Consider the following 14,129-nt stretch of genomic DNA (forward strand, 5'->3'; position numbering starts at 1 on the left):
GTTCTACAAGTTTGTGTAGATCTTCATAGAACTGGTCAACTTCAGCTTTTTTGGTGTGCCTGGTTGGGGCATAGACTTGGATTACTGTGATGTTGAATGGTTTGCCTTAGAAATGAGATCATCCTGTTATTTTTGAGGTTGCACCGAAGTACTGTATTTTGGACTCTTGTTAACTGTGAAGGCTACTTCATTTCTTCTAAGGGATTCTTGCCCACAGTAGTAGGTATGATGGTCATCTGAATTAAGTTCGACCATCCTGTCCATTTTAGTTCACCAATTCCTAAGATGTCAGTGTTCAATCTTGCCTTCTCCTGTTTAACCACGTCCAACTCATGGACCTAAAGTTACAGGTTCCTATGCAATATTGTTCTTTACAGCATCCGATTTTCCTTTCACCACCAGACACATCCACAGCTGATGTGTTGTTTCTACTTTGCCCAAACGCTTCATTCTTTCTGGAGCTATTAGTGTTTGCCCTCTGCTTTTCCTGAGTAGGGGCTTCCCTGGTGGCTCAGTTGGTAAAGAATCTGCCTATAATGCAGGAGACTGGGTTTGATCCCTGGGTCAAGAAGATCCTCTGGAGAAGGAAATGGCAACCCACTCTAGTATCCTTGCCTAGGAAATCCATGGACAGCAGAGCCTAGCTGACTACAGTCCATGGGGTCCCAAGAGTTGGACATGACTTAGCAAGTAAACCACCACCACCCACTTCCCCAGTTACATACTGGACACCTTCCAACCCATGCAGGGGTGGGGGGAAGCTCATCTTCTGGTGTCTTTTTATACTGTTTATCGGGTTCTCGTGGCAAGAATACTGGAGTGGGTTGCCATTTCCTTCTCATTTTGTATCACATTTTGTCCGAACTCTTCACCATGACCCATCCATCTGGGGTAGCCCTGCGTAGCATGAATTATGTAAGCCTCTTTGCCATGACAAGGCTGTGACCCATGAAGGGGTGTGTAAGTATTTATTGCATCATTATTTGTAATACTAAAAAGTTGGAGGCAGTGTTAATGTATGACAACAGGGGATGATTAAATTCTGGTTCTTACACCATGGATTGCTATGCAGCCACTAAAAGGAATGATGTAAATTTCTCTGTACTGACGAAGGAAGATGTTTATACTGTATCCTATAAAAAATATACATAAGAATATATTTAGTGTGACTTCTTTTTTTGGTAAAACCTCTTCCATTCTCCCATAACTCCAAATTATCTAGAGATCTAGTCCATCTCTCTATATGTACACAGAGAAAAGTTTGTAAGGACATATATCAAAAGGATAACAGCGGCTTTCCTAGGGAGAGAACATCCAACATCTAGTGGATTGAATCTCTGTTATTGTTCATCTACTATGAACATCTATTTTTATCGTCATTTTAGAAAATGAATGAAATGGCTAATTTAGGAAAAAGGAAATATGTGTTGGAAAGACATCAGAGGCTCACAAAATCAATAGGAAACCGTAAAGTCAGACTCATCGAATCAGCCAGTCGGAACCGGAGCAAATTTTCATGGTGGCTGTGAAGAATGGTTTCTGTCCTGATGCGTGTGCTGCCAGGGAGGGTGTTCTCAGCTGGCCCAGCATAGCCCCAGGCCCGTGTCTTCTCTGTACTGGCTCTGGCTTGGAAGACTCTCTCCTCCAGATCCCACGGTGGGAGCCCAGAGCCTCGATCTGCCTGCTCACCAAAACCACATTCAGTGGAGAAGACGTGATTCCTGAAAGGTAATCAAAGAACTGCTAGAAAAGGAACACAGACTCAGGACAGGCTCCAGGTGACAAGCGCCTGCCGTGGGTCACCTCTTGGGCTGCTTGATGTTTATATCCACCCTTCTGGCACTCCTGGGCGGCAAGGTCAGGGAAAGAGGTTTATAGATTGGAGCCTGTGCATGGAGGGGAAATAGCCAGGTTTCCGGGAGGTTCATTTTTCAACCTCTGGGCTTGCTTTCATTGTAAGAAGACCTCCTTGGTTTTTATTCCCATTTCCTTGTTTTCTTAGCAAGGCTTCTCAATGAGATTAACCATAAAAACACTCAAGCATCCAGCAATGTGCTATACCACAGGCTTTTAAAAAAATCAAAGTGTAGTTGATTTACAATGTTGCATTAGTTTCTGGTGTTCAGAAGTATTTCAGTTATACATACACATATTCTTTTTTATATTCTTTTCCATTACAGTTTATTACAAGAGATTGGATATAGGCGACTTCACTGGTGGTCCAGTGGCGAAGACTCCATGTTCCCTATGCAAGTGGCCCGGGTTTGATTGCTGATCAAGGAGCTCAGATCCCACATCCTGAAACTAAAGACCCTGCACACCACAGCAAAGACAAAATCCTGTGCCACCAGTAAGACCAGCACAGCCAAATAAATGAATAAGTAAAAAATAGTTTTCAGTTCAGTTCAGTCGCTCAGTCGTGTCCAACTCTTTGTGACCCCATGAACCGCAGCACGCCAGGCCTCCCTGTCCATCACCAACTCCCGGAGTCCACCCAAACCCATGTCCATGATGGGTGATGGCATCATGGACATGGGTGATGCCATCCAACCATCTCATCCTCTGTCGTCCCCTTCTCCTCCTGCCCTCAATCTTTCCCAGCATCAGGGTCTAAGATATTAAATATAGCTCTCTACGTTATATAGTAGGACCTTGTTTACCTATTTTATATATAGTAGTTTGTATCTGCTCAGATGGGCTCCAAAATCACTGTGGATGGTGACTGCAGCCATAAAATTAAAAGACGTTTGCTTCTTGGAAGAAAAGTTATGACAAACCTAGACAGTGTATTAAAAAGCAGAGACATCACTTTGCCAACAAAGGTCTATATAGTCAAAGCTATAGTTTTTCCAGTAGTCATGTACAGATGTGAAAGTTGAACCATAAAGAAGGCCTAGCATCAAAGAATTGATGCTTTTCAACCGTGGTGTTGGAGAAGACTCTTGAGAGTCCCTTGGACTGCAAGGAGATCCAACCAGTCAATCCTAAAGGAAATTAACCCTGAATATTCGATGAAAGGACTATTGCTGAAGCTGAAGCCCCAGTACTTTGGCCCCTGATGGTAAAGAGCCATCTCATTGGAAAAGACCCTGATGCTGGGAAAGACTGAAGGCAAAAGGAGAAGAGGGCAGCAGAGGATGAGACGGTTCCAAACTGACACGTACAGAAACGATGCAGTTAGTCTGAGACATTCTACTGACCAGGATTTGCTTACAGTTTTTAAAAATTATTATTAGATACCTGCAAAAAATCATATTTACAAGCATCCTTGTAAATTTGTGGACCAGAACATTCCCATGGTCTTGAGGCCCCTCTGGGCTCTTCCCAGATGCCAGTCCTGATTGTGCTTATCATTCTCTTGCTTTAAAAAAAATTTTTCCCAGATACACCCTGAGTAATACATAACTTGGTTTTACGTGTTCTTGAGCTTTACAAAAACGGTGTTACCTGTATTCAACCTTCTGTAGCTTTTGTTTTCGCTCACAAGCCTCTGATCTCACCCAAGCGGACCTGTTGTCACTGAAGCACAGCCGTCTTACTGCAGTGCATCATTCTGACGTGCACACGTGCTGCAGCTGAGCTGTTTGCCTTTTCTCAGAGAGCCGCCTTTTGGTTTGGTTGTTTCCCCATTGTACCTCTGTTTTCTGTTTCATTAATTTCTGCTCGTCTTAATTGTCTTTTTTGTTCTCCTTTTTAGGGTTTTCCTATTATCCATCCCCCCATCTTCTTAAGTTGGATGCTTAGCTTATGAATTTTCAGCCTTTCTTCTTTTCTAATGTAAGCATTTATGTTCAGAATCTCCCTTTAAATACAAACTATTGCTGTATCCCATAAATTTTAATCTGTAACATTTTTGCCATCATTCAGTTTTAACTGTTTTCTAATTGCCGTTGTGATTTCTTCTTTGCCCCAAGCTTTACAGAGGCATGTTTTTAAAATGCTGACTATGAGGATAAATTCCTTCTTTGTTAATGATTTATAGCAATTACATTGTGGGCAGAGAGCATGGTGCATGTGATGCCAGTTTTAAAAAAGTTGTGGGAACTTACTTTATGACTAGCTCATGGTGAATTTTTAATAAGTGTTTGTTGTGGGCATGAAAGTAGTCGGTATTTCTCTTGCTGTTTATTGGCCTGCTGATGGAGGCCGTTCCCCTCTGAGCCTCTGAGCAGCCTGCAGGCACCGCTGCTCTGTGTTGCTCATGTCGGGTGCAGGGCAGGGATTGCACCGAGTGCTTCCTCGCCCCTCCATATCCACTCTTACCTCTCCACCCAGTTCTGTGGGCCACACCTTTTTCTCTGGGGTTTCCCATTGGGTTCAGCTGTACCACTGGGAGTTTGGAGGGTGGCAGGAGACAGAGATTGGGGGATTTTTCACCGTAGCTCACTTCCAGCTGGGCTGGGTTGGCAAAGGCTATCCACTTCCCAAAAGTCACAGCTCCTGTGTGAGGGCTCTCGTCGGGAGCTACAGCTCTGGCAGTGTGGCTTCCACTAGCCATGCTTCCCGTTTCCCCATCCCGCGAGGAGTGTCCCACTGCTGTTAATCTTAGGGTGCTTTGCTAATTTCCCCCAAATCCTGCTTACATCTTTTAAATAGCCTCTTCATTAAACTTCAGTTCCCCCTTTTGAGTATGCCATCTCTTTCCTGACGGCATCATGACTGATTAGCAGCATAATGAATATTTGTTGAATAAATTATGTGAAAACATGCACAAATTTGCACAATGCAAGAGAGAAAGAACTTGGTTTTGGGGAACTGAGAGTTCAGTGAGGCTGAAGAATAGCGTGCAAGGGGGCCACTGGAAGGAAATAAGACTAGAAAGATTGGCAGAGACCAGATCACAAAGGACCCTGTAGGCCATGAGTTATGTTCCTATAGGTCTAGTTTCCTGAGACGTCTGGGGTCAATATTTATATATAGGAAGCTACTGGGGAGATCTCTAGACCCCTTAGGATCAATACCTTAAAGACGCAAAGGAAGCAAGAGCAAGCAGAGGAGAATGCAAGTTCAGTGAAGCTGCAAAGGCAGCCCCAGCCTATCCATGGGAGCTGTGGACCTTAGACGACTTCAGAAGTGTCTGCCTGGAGCGTGCAGGGCGGGAGCCTGCAGCCTCTGCCACTTTAAATGTCACAGACCTCAGGAGAGGCTGGAGCTGTGAGCTGGCAGACCTTGGGGCCTGTGTTCTCAGCAAAGAGTTACAGCTTTTTCTCCTTCAGCTTCTGGTGCCAGAACCAGATCTGGTCATGCTTCATCATTTAGCATCATGAAGACCTAGAAAGAGTAATGAGAAGCTTGGAAAAAGATCTCTGCTGTTTCCTCTTTTCTTTCCTAAGAGAGGTGATCCCTGGGCAGTAGCCCAGGAGGCTTTCAGAGACAGACTTGGAGTTGGAAAGACTTTCTAAAGCACCCCATTTAAGCCCCTCTCTTACAGCAGAGGACGCTGCAATCCCAAGAAGAAAGGGTGCCACACAGCTAGTTAGAGACCAGTATAAGACTAACACCCATGTCCCTGACCCCCAGGCCAGTTTTCCTTTCTTAATTATTCCCAGTGGCCCTCTGAGCTGAAAGGAGGCTGGGAGATGGGCTCCTTCATCTCTTCCAGCCATGTGGTATGGCATAACCCCACGTATGGGACCCCCATGCAATACCTGGTACTAAGCAGGTGTCTGGTATGTGATATCATCAACCCCATGGGCCTGGGATGCTAGGATGTGAGAACAACTTAAGAAAAAGAGCTTGCTGAACCAGACGCTGAGATGAAGGGTGCAGGCCAGGGCAGGTAAGGATGGAGGCAGCCTGAGGATGTCATCAAGCACTCACAAACTGTGGGTTGAGGAGTGGGGCGCCAGCTGGGCCAGGGTTTCCTTGAGAGGTAACTTCTCCCCTCCCCAGATAGGGGAGGAGGATCTTTGGCTGGACAACACTGCAAGCTAGATCCAGAAGAGCCAACTACAGCAGGAAGAGAAGGGCCTGGCAGAGCAGAGAAGGGCAGCTGCAGAAGGTATCCATTTGTCTTCAGTGGGACTGGTGAGCTAAGCAAGGTTGGAGACCATCTCAGAAGGTAAAGCTGACCCAAGGAGCTGGAAGATTTTTGCCATTTGTTGCTTTCAATTGTCAGCTGTTGGCTCCAGGTCCTGGACTTCTTGAGCTTATTATATTCAGGAGAGCTCTGTGTGCTGTCTTGGTGTGTGTGGTCCTAACAGATGTTTCTGAGTAATGGAGAAGGACCTGTCAGTCATAGACCTGTTCAATGGGCCAAGCCGCTGGATGAGAGGGACAAAGATTTTCATGGCAGCTTCCGGACAGAGGAAAAGTGTGGGCAGAGGCTAGATGGATGCTGTCCCTGGTGCTGGAACCCTGGGGGGAAAGAGATTGGGATAGCTGTGCACCTACCCGTCAAGCCCGTGACTGCCTGCCCTCCCTCATGAACCTGTACTATGTCCAGACTTGCAGGGCCTGACCATGGAACCTACCAGTATGTCCTTTGAAAACAGGATGCTGATCCTCATGTGCAAGGACAAGGTGGGAGGAGGGGGGTGACTGGTGTGGCGCTGTAATTAAGCGGAAAGTCTGAGTGGTCACTACCTCTTTCCCTTCCCTAGACTGTGAAGCTGGTAGGCAGAAAGGGCAGACCGCCAATACCATGGGAAAGGAGAGCATGGGTGACCGAGCTGTGACACCAGGGCAGGGGTGGGCAGATGGGCAGGGGCTCACGCCACTCACTCTCAGCAGGCTCAGTGGGGTGGTAAGGCACAGGCTTTCTGAGAGATGCTCAGCCCCGTGTCTCACCCTCCCTGGGCACACACAACAAGGAACTCGAGCAAGAGGACTGCACTCTCCCCGGGTCCAGGCCGAGTGGCCCCTGTGCCCCAGAGTGTCAAGTATCTCACTGTCCAGAAAACATGCACTTCCTGGTAAGGAGCCCCCAGCTGCCCGCCCACATCCTAGGATTGGGAGGACATACCCATCTCCTTGGAGAAGGCAATGGCACCCCACTCCAGTACTCTTGCCTGGAAAATCCCATGGATGGAGGAGCCTGGTAGGCTGTAGTCCATGAGGTCGCTAAGAGTCGGACACGACTGAGCGACTTCACTTTCACTTTTCACTTTCATGCATTGGAGAAGGAAATGGCAACCCACTCCAGTGTTCTTGCCTGGAGAATCCCAGGGACAGAGGAGCCTGGTAGGAGGCCGTCTATGGGGTCACACAGAGTCGGACATGACTGAAACGACTCAGCAGCAGCAGCAGCAGCAGCAGCCATCTCCTTGGGGCTTCCCAGGTGGTGCTAGAGGTAAAGAACCTGCCTGCCAATGCAGAAGACATAAGAGACATGGGTTTGATCCCTGGGTTGGGAAGGTCCCCTGGAGGTGGGCATGGCAACCCACTCTAGTATTCTTGCCTGGAGAATCCCATGGACAGAGGAGCCTAGCAGGCTACCGTTCATAGGGCCGCATGGAGTCGGACATGACTGAAGCAACTTAGCATGCACGCACGCACCCATCTCAGGGTGAAGTGCTGTTCAGCTGAAAGACGCCCAGTATTGCCACAGTGCTGGGGGCACAGTGGAGTCAGCTGCAGCCCCTGTTTGTCTCTAGTTTACAGGAAGAGCATGGCCTTGGGGCTGGACACGCCAAATTCAGACTCTGCCCCTTAGCCAGTCCATGTATCTGGTCATTTCTCTTCTTAGAGCCTTAGCAGCTCATGTGAAAACAGTGATGTCAGTTATTTTCATCATGTTTGCAGAGTTATTGTAAAGTTGTGAGGACTGGTGATATATGAAGAGTTGCTTAGTGTGTGTGTGTAGGGAATATATTTATATAAATATATAGAGAAAAAGCCAGAGAGAGATCAAGCAAACCTGTAGCTGGCCCTGCTCACCTTTTTTACCCTCCTCATCTTTTCTTTCTTCACTCTTTTCTCTTCTCTCCTTCTATTTCAAGTGATCCTTCAAGAAGCCAAAGTAGGAAAATAAAAATCACCAGGAGAAGGAAAGGTGATCTAGACTGACAACCTGCTGCATTTTGATGACTACAGTCAAGGAGGGATTGGCTCCAAGGAGCAGAAGCCACTGTGATGAAAGCGGGCCTGTTACAGAAAAAACTATTCAGTGACGCTTGTTAAAGATCTTATTCTGGACCACTGTGACAGGCCCAGGAACCGCCGCAGTGGAATCTTTACAGTAGGGGAGAGAGGTCGGGTTCAGCTCCACATACAGCATGGCCAAGTGGGAACAAAGAGGGCGTCAGTGGGCGGAAAATTACCGACAGGAAATGAGGAGGTAAGAGGAATCCTGGCTAAACTGACCTAACAGGGTTCTTGCTGAAGACAAGGCCAGGGTGATCAGACATCACCTGGGGGGCGACGAACCTGATCAGAAATCAAGGGTGATCAGGTATCGAGAATGGGGATTCTGGTTCAACTAACTCAGCAGAGTTCTTGTTAAAACTAGATTTTACAAGGAAGTACACAGATGAGCCTAGGAAAAGGTTCAGGAGCCTGACTATTGTTTGGTAAAGCAAAGAATCTTTGTCAGGCCCCATTCAGGTAGATTTGAGGACCATATCTGTTGAGGGGTGGCAGGTTTCCTGGGGAGGTCTCTGTGCCTCACCCTGAGGCTGGGGATGTCAGTGAGTTCTTTGGGCTAAAGAGAAGTTCCCATGAGGGAGAAAAGGAGCCTCCTCCTCAGCTTGCCTTCCTCCCATCAGAAGTTTGCTTCACAGAGACCATGAGCATCTGAAAATGGGGAGCAGGGCTGGAGGAAACCAGTGAGGGCAGCTGAAGAGATGGGAGGAGGGAGGCTGAGGGCAGTGAGTACAGGAGGGGTGTTAACAGGCAGCCCTGTGTGCAGCCCTGGAGCAAATCTTCCTACTAGCTGAAGAGGAGCCAGGGCTGCAGGGACTGTTAGGAAAGGCCTGCAGGCTGCAGCAGCTGCTGCCGCTCAAAGACAATGGCTGGATACTGCGCTGGACATGGGTTTGAACACCGTTGGCTAGAAGCTTTGTACCTGCAATCTCCACAATATACAAACAGTTCATGTAGCTCAAAAAAAAAAAAGCAACCCAATCAAAAAGTGGGCAGAAGATCTACATAGACATTTCTTCAAAGAAGACATACAGATGGCCAGGAGGCACATGAAAAGATGCTCAACATCACTAATTATTAGAGAAATGCAAATCAAAACTACAATAAGGTACGACCTCACACCAGTCAGAATGGCCACCATCAAAAAATCCACAAATAATAAGCGCTAGAGAGGGTATGGAAAAAAGAGAACCCTCTTACATTGTTGGAGGGAATGTAAATTGGTACAGCCACTTTGGAGAACAGTATGGAGGTTCCTTAAAAAACTAAAAATAGAGCTACTATATAATCCAGCAATCCTACTCTTGGACATATACCCAGAGAAAACCGTTACTCCAAAAAATACATGTACCCCAGTGTTCATTGCAGCAGTACATACAATAGCCAGGACACGGAAGCAACCTAGATGTCCGTCGACAGGTGAACGGGTAAGGAAGATGCTGTTCATACACAATGGACTCCTACTCAGCACTGTGCCATCTGCAGAGGCATGGATGGGCCTAGAAACTGTCAGACATGGTGAGGATGAGTCAGAAAGAGAAAGACATCGCATGTTAACACGTGGAATCTAGAAAAATGGTGCTGATGAACCTCTTTGCAAAGCAGAAATAGAGACACAGATGCAGAGGACAAATGTAAAGACACCAAGAGGGCAGCGGGGCTGGGGTACACTGGGAGACTGGGACTGATACATACACACTACCACATATAACAGACGACCAGTGAGAACGTACTGCATAGCACAGGCTTCCCTGGCGGCCCAGGGGTAAAGAATCCTCCTGCCGGTGCAGGAGGCGTGGGATCGATCCCGGGCTGGGGAAGAGTCCCTGAGGAAGGAAATGGCAGCCCACTCCAGCGTCCTTGCCTGGGAAATCCCATGGACAGAGGAGCCTGGCAGGCTACAGTCCATAGGGCCACAAGAGTTGGACACGACTTAGTGACTGAGCAACAACAACTATATAGCATGGGAAAAGAAAGAAGCTACCAAAAAAGGGTATCTGTGGTGCTGCTGCTGCTGCTAAGTCGCTGCAGTCGTGTCCGACTCTGCACGACCCCATAGACGGCAGCCCACTAGGCTCCTCTGTCCCTGGGATTCTCCAGGCAAGAACACTGGAGTGGGTTGCCATTTCCTTCTCCAATGCATGTAGGTGAAAAGTGAAAGTGAAGTCGCTCAGTCGTGCCCGACTCTTAGCGACCCCATGGACTGCAGCCCACCAGGCTCCTCTGTCCATGCGATTTTCCAGGCAAGAGTACTGGAGTGGGGTGCCATTGCCTTCTCCGATATCTGTGGCAACTTTCAGTATTTGTGCCCACCCTGGGCTCATTTGTAATTTGGATTCTTTTTCATTTACTTTATTTATGTCTTGTGGCTTTTGTTTTCTTCATATCACCATATTAACAGATTTCCAGGTTTTCTATAGCATCTTCACAGTTGAAGTCTTACTGTGACCTCTGCTCCCTCCCCCTCTCTTCCTCCCCTCCCTCTTTCTCTCCCTCTCTCCATCCCACCCCACCTCTCTTCTTCCCTTCCTTCCTTCCTTCTTTCTTTTCTCCTATATTAGTGAGTTGCTGCTACTGTCAGGCCCTGTTCTTGATGCTGGGGGATACAATGGTGAATAAGAAAGTCTCTCTTGGAACTGATTTTCCAATGGCACTTGATATAAAATAACATATAAAAACCTAAGAGCATAACTTAATGCCAGAAAGAGGTAAGTGCATGAAAAACAAGATGGAAGACAATGAATGGGAGGTGGCATTTTAATTTAGGTGGTCAGGAAATAACTCTTTGAAGAACAACTCAATGACATTTGAGAAGAAAAATGAATAATAAAGATTTATAAGCTATATACAAAGTTGGAGGGCTAGAGGGAAGGCAAGGGAGATTGGATGTCCTAGGCAGTAGGAGCAGAAAAAGCTCTGAATGGTAACAAACTTGGTGTGTCTATGAAATAAGACAATCAAGGTGGGAGAAGCCCAGAAAGCGAGAGAGAGAGGTCGGGGTTAGGTAGAAGAGGCAGTCAGGACTAATTTATAATCTGCTGTGACGGCCAGGGTTAAGGATTGAAGATTGTTAGTGCAACGAGGAAACATGGAAGCGGTGTCTGCTGGGTAGACAGTGGGTCACAGAGGAGCCATAGAAGCAGCAGAGAGATGTACTGAAGGTTGGTAGTGATACAATAGAGGTGGAGCAGAATAAATGCATTCTGGTTAGATTGCAGAGATTGAGCTCACACAGTTCACTTGTAATTTGGATATGGATCTGCTGAGGAAGGGAGCACTGAGAAGGATCCCCAGGTTTTGGCTTAGGTAACTGGGTCTGTGATGATGCCATTTACATCATTCCCTGATGAATTCTGCTAAACATTTAAGGAAGATATTGTATCAGTTTTCTTCAATCTTTTCCAAGAGACAGAAGCAGACAGAGTGCTTCTCAACTCATTCTACCAGGGCATTTCCCTGATACTAAAACCAGACAAAGATAATACAAGAATATAAGACTACAGATCAGTATTTCTCATGAACAAAGATGCAAAAAATTGTTAATAAAATATTAGCACCAACAACGTCTATGAAGAATTATAGAATTATACCATAATTTAGTGGGATTTATCCCAGATATTCCTCCAGTATTCTTGCCTTGGAGAATTTCATGGACAGTGGAGACTGGTGGGCTATGGTCCGTGGGATTGGAAAGCTTTGGGCACGACTGAGCACACAGCACATCCCAGATATTCAAGGCTGGTTCAACATTCAAAAATCAATTACTGTACAGTCATCCCTTGGAATCCATCAGGTATTGGTCCTAGGACCTCCACTGGCACAAAAACCCTTGGCTGCTCAAATCCCATAGTCAACCCTCTGTATCCATGGGTTCGCCTCTGTGGAATCCATCAACCACACATGGTTGTATTAAGTTTTTGATCTGCCTCTAATACAGAACCCACAGATATCAAGGGCCAACTACATATTTATTGAAAAAAATCCACATACAAGTGGACCCAGGCAGTTTGAACCCAGATTGTTCAGGGGTCAACTGCAATCTATTACATCAACAGGCTAATGAAGAAAAATCACATGATCATATCAACAGATATAGGAAAAACATATGACAAAACCCAACATCCATTTCTGATAAAAACTCTGAGACTGAAAATAGAGAGGAACTTCCTCAACTTGATACAGAATATCTACAAAAATCCTACATTCAACATCATCCTTAATGGTGATAAAATAGAAGCTTTCTCATTAAGATCAGGAACAACGCAAGGAAGTGCCCTCTCACCATTCCTTTTCAACATCATACTGGAAGTCCTAGCTAATGCAGTAATAGAAGAATGGGAAGGAAGAAATAAAACTGTTTCCAAAGACCTCCTGGAACTGGTAAGTGATTGTAGCAAGGTTGCAAGCTACAAGGTTAATACACAAAAATCAAATGCTTTCCTAAACATTGGCAATGAACAAGTGGAAAATAAAATATATATATCCAACAAAATATGTATAAATTCTATATGAGAAAAACTACTAAACTCTGATGAAAGAAATCAAGGCAGAACTAAATAAATGGAAAGATACTCCATATTGTTGGGTGCAGTGCTGTGCTTAGTCACTCAGTCGTGTCAGACTCTGTGCGACCCCATGGACTGTAGCCCACCAGGCCCCTCTGTCTACAGGGACTCTCTAGGTAAGAATACTGGAGTGGGTTGCCATGCCCTCCTCCAGGGGATCTTCCCAACCCAGGGCTCGAACGCAGGTCTCCTGCTTTGCAGGTGGATTCTTTACTGTCTGAGCCACCAGGGAAGCCCACTAGGAAGACTCAATATTATTAAGGTATCAGTTCTTCTCAACATAATTCTACAAAGTCAGTGCATTTCCAATTAAAATCCCAGCAACTTATTTTGTGGATATGGACCAACTGATTCTAAAGTTTATATAGAGAAGCAAAAGCCCAGAACAGCCAACACAATACTGAAGGATAAGAACCAAGTCAGAGGACTGACACTAACTGATTTCAAGACATACTGTAAGGGTACACTAATCAAGACAGTGTGATACTGTTACCCAAAGCGGGGTCCAGCTGCTCGTTGCTCAAAGTCATTAAAGAGTCCAGGCTGATGGAAAGGAAAGTTTGCATTATTTTGGATGCCAGCAATGCCAGGGGTTGGGGTGGGGGTCAGCGAGGGAGACGGATAGAAGTGGACTTCTGTCAAAGGCCGACTCCCGCTGCTGACAATCAGGGGATAATAGCTTTTATAGACAAAGGAGAGGGCTACACGCAGAAACAGTCAGCTCTGACAGTCATCCTCAGATCGGTCATCAGGGGTTTGACCAGCGTCATCTTGGTTACTTTAAATACAGTTAGTCTTCAGTTCCAGGGGCAGTTTGTTTCCATTGCTTTGAGGCCAATTCTCGGAATTGTGGCAGCTTAAGTCATGGGTACAGTCTGGTCATCAGTAGTTAACTTCTACCTGGTGGGCGTTTCAGTATCTATGAGACAACTCACAGGATATGGCTTGGAATATTATCTATAACCCTTAGGAAGGAACTGAAGGTCCTTGACTATGCTTAATGTGTACATTATTATTACTTGGTCTCACTTGATTTTTCCTTTGTTTTTGCATTTGCTCACTTCTCTGATTAAATTTATTCTTTGGCTAAAGGTTTTCCACAGCAGAGCAGGGCAAGGACCATAGGACCCTGCTCCGTTTCAATATTAGTGAAAGAATAGGTAAATAGAACCATATGAATATAGTCACCTGACCTTTGAACAGGAGTAAAGGCAATACAATGGAGAAAAGATAGTCTTTTCAACAAATGGTACTGGAACAGCTAGATATCCACATGCAAAGAAATGAACTTAGATTCAGACATTATACCTTCATAAAATTTAACTCAAAATGGATCACAGAACTCACTGTAAAATGCAAAATTATAAAATTCCTGGAGTATAACAATTTCCTAGGAGAAAAATCTGGCTTAAAACTCAACATTCAAAAAACGAAGATCATGGTATCTGGTCCCATCACTTCATGGCAAATAGATGGGGAAAC

At 45.7% G+C, this 14,129-nt stretch overlaps 1 long non-coding RNA gene across 1 annotated transcript; it reads left to right on the forward strand.

The window, feature by feature from the left end:
* The first annotated feature begins 650 nt into the window (after positions 1 to 650).
* LOC123333746 lies at positions 651 to 2,391 on the forward strand. The gene is made up of 2 exons (XR_006551250.2): positions 651 to 1,728; positions 2,181 to 2,391. It is a non-coding gene; the product is annotated as an uncharacterized LOC123333746 (long non-coding RNA).
* Positions 2,392 to 14,129: the final 11,738 nt, after the last annotated feature.

The sequence above is a fragment of the Bubalus bubalis genome, chromosome 5 (assembly GCF_019923935.1).
Source record: "Bubalus bubalis isolate 160015118507 breed Murrah chromosome 5, NDDB_SH_1, whole genome shotgun sequence".
NCBI lineage: Eukaryota > Metazoa > Chordata > Mammalia > Artiodactyla > Bovidae > Bubalus > Bubalus bubalis.